This window comes from Monodon monoceros, unplaced genomic scaffold (genome assembly GCF_005190385.1).
Source record: "Monodon monoceros isolate NGI ecotype Baffin Bay Population unplaced genomic scaffold, NGI_Narwhal_1 Super_Scaffold_5, whole genome shotgun sequence".
NCBI classification, from domain to species: Eukaryota; Metazoa; Chordata; class Mammalia; order Artiodactyla; family Monodontidae; genus Monodon; species Monodon monoceros.
In genome coordinates, this window is record NW_021703782.1 from 1843935 (window position 1) to 1846734 (window position 2800).

The 2800-nt window shown below is 44.9% G+C and overlaps 1 pseudogene; it reads left to right on the forward strand.

Annotated features, from left to right (window-relative positions):
• The first annotated feature begins 376 nt into the window (after nt 1-376).
• Nucleotides 377-1608, forward strand: LOC114883871 (annotated as a pseudogene).
• The last annotated feature ends 1192 nt before the right edge of the window (nt 1609-2800 follow it).

Below are 2800 nucleotides of genomic sequence, written 5' to 3' on the forward strand. Positions count from 1 at the left end.
CCAAGGGCAGGCGCTGTCTTCACGCCATCCCTCTGCCTCCAGATTGCCACTAGCTCCCGTAAAGGGGCCCGTGCACTGGCCTGGGGACCAGGGGACACCTGAATGGCCTAGCTTTGCCGGCCAGGGGGGCTTACATTTGCGAGTCCCATAAGTCTATAACAGAGAAACAGTCCTTACCCTGCTATCCCCCGGGGCAGAGCACACAGGCAGCACACTGAAGCACCCCACTCTCTCTGTGACACAGGGCAGTGGTCTTCACAGCTATGGCATAAGGGGCAGGCTTCTAATTAAACACACACCTAGGGGCCGACTGCAACCCTCTCCAGAGGGGGGCCCTGTCCCAGTTCACCTGTGTCTCGAAGAAAGGAGTGGGCACATGAGTAGCAACCAGGTGTGGCTGCCACCCACTGTGATTTTAAATCTTCCAACAAAAGTCCGGGACCATAAGGCTTCACAGGTGAATTCAATCAAACATCTAGAGAAGAGCTAACACCCATCCTCAAACTCTTCCAAAAAATTGCAGAGGAAGGAACACTCCCAAGCTCATTCTACAAGGCCACCATCATCACCCTGATACCAAAACCAGACAAAGATATCACAAAAAAAGAAAATTACAGGCCAATATCACCGATGAACATAGAGGCAAAAATCCTTAACAAAATACTAGCAAACAGAATCCAACAAAACATTAAAAGGATCATTCACCATGATCAAGTGGGATTTATCCCAGGGATGCAAGGATTCTTCAGTATACGCAAAATCAATCAATGTGATACAACATATTAACAAATCGAAAAATAATAGCATTATCTCGACAGTCCTCGCGGAGAGTCGCTGCAGATTCTTGCTTCAACAGTGCTTGGATGGAACCCAGCGCTCGTCCCCCGCTCCGGCTGGCCGCTCAGAGCCAGCCCTTGCCACCACCTCACAGCGCCCTCCGACTGCCCCAAGGTCCCCGCCGCCGTTACAGCGCCGCGCAGCCACCGCCACCGTTTCACCTCAGCCGCCCGCCATGACGACCGCATGCCCCTCACAGATGCGCCAGAACTACCACCAGGACTCGGAGGCTGCCATCAACCACCAGATCAACCTGGAGCTCTACGCCTCCTACGTCTACCTGTCCATGTTGTACTATTTTGACCGCGATGACGTGGCTTTGAAGAACTTTGCCAAATACTTTCTTCCCCAATCTTGTGAGGAGAGGGAACATGCTCAGAATCTGATGAAGCTGCAGAACCAACAGGGTGGCCGAATCTTCCTTCAGGATATCAAGAAACCAGACCGTGATGACTGGGAGAATGGGCTGAATGCAATGGAATGTGCGCTACACTTGGAAAAAAGTGTGAATCAGTCACTGCTGGAACTGCACAAACTGGCCACTGAGAAAAATGACCCCCATTTGTGTGACTTCATTGAGACTCATTATCTGAATGAACAGGCGAAATCCATTAAAGAATTGGGTGACCACGCAACCAACTTGCGCACGATGGGGGCCCCTGAATCTGGCATGGCACAGTATCTCTTGGACAAGCACACCCTGGGAAATAGTGATAATGAGAGCTAAGCCTTAGGCTGGCTTCCCATAGCCACAGGGGTGACTTCCCTGGTCACCAAGGCAGTGCATGCATGTTTGGGTTACATTTACCTTTTCTGTAAGTTGTACCAAAACGTCTACAAGTCCTTTCCTTAGTACCATTCCTTCAAATAAAGTAATTTGGTACCCGCCCCCCCCAAAAAAAAGCATCATCTCAATAGACACAGAAAAGGCTTTTGACAAAATTCAACAGCCACTTATGATAAAAACTCTCCAGAAAGTGGGCATAGAGGGAACCTACCTCAATATAGTAAAGGTCATATACGAGAATCCCACAGCAAACATCATTCTCAATGGTGAAAAACTGAAAGCATTTCCTCTAAGATCAGGAACGAGACAAGGATGTCCACTCTCACCACTATTATTCAACATAGTTGGAAGTCTAGCCATGGCAATTAGAAGAAAAAGAAATAAAAGGAATACAAATTGGAAAAGAAGTACTAAAACTGTCACTGTTTGCAGATGACATGATACTATACATAGAAAATCCTAAATATATTACCAGAAAACTACTGGAGCTCATCAGTGAATTTGGTAAAGTTGCAGGATACAAAAATAATACACAGAAATCTCTTGTATTCCTATACACTAACAACAGAAGATCAGAAGGAGAAATTAAGGGAAAAATCCCACTGACCATCGCAACAAAAAGAATCAAATACCTAAGAATAAACCTACCTAAGAAAGCAAAAGACCTGTACTCAGAAAACTACAAGACACTGATGAAAGAAATCAGAGACAACACAAACAAATGGAGAGATATACCACATTTTTGGATTGGAAGAATCAATATTATGAAAGTGACTATACTACCCAAAGCAATCTACAGATTCAATGCAATCCCTATGATATTTCTTAAAGAATTAGAACAAAAAAATTTTATAATTTCTGTGGAGACACAGAAGACCTCAAATAGCCAAAGGAATCTTGAGAAAGAAAAACAGAGCTGGAGGAATCAGACTACCTGACTTTGTACTACAAATCTCGAGTAATCAGAACAGTATGGTACTGTCACAAAGACTGAAATACAGATCAGTGGAACAGGATAGAAAGTCCAGTGATATACCCACATACATATGGTCAATTAATCTATGATGAACAAGGCAAGAATATACAATTGGGAAAACACAGTCTCTTCAACAAGCGGTGCTGGGAAAAGTGGACAGCTACATGTAAAAGAATGAAATTATAACACTCCCTAACACC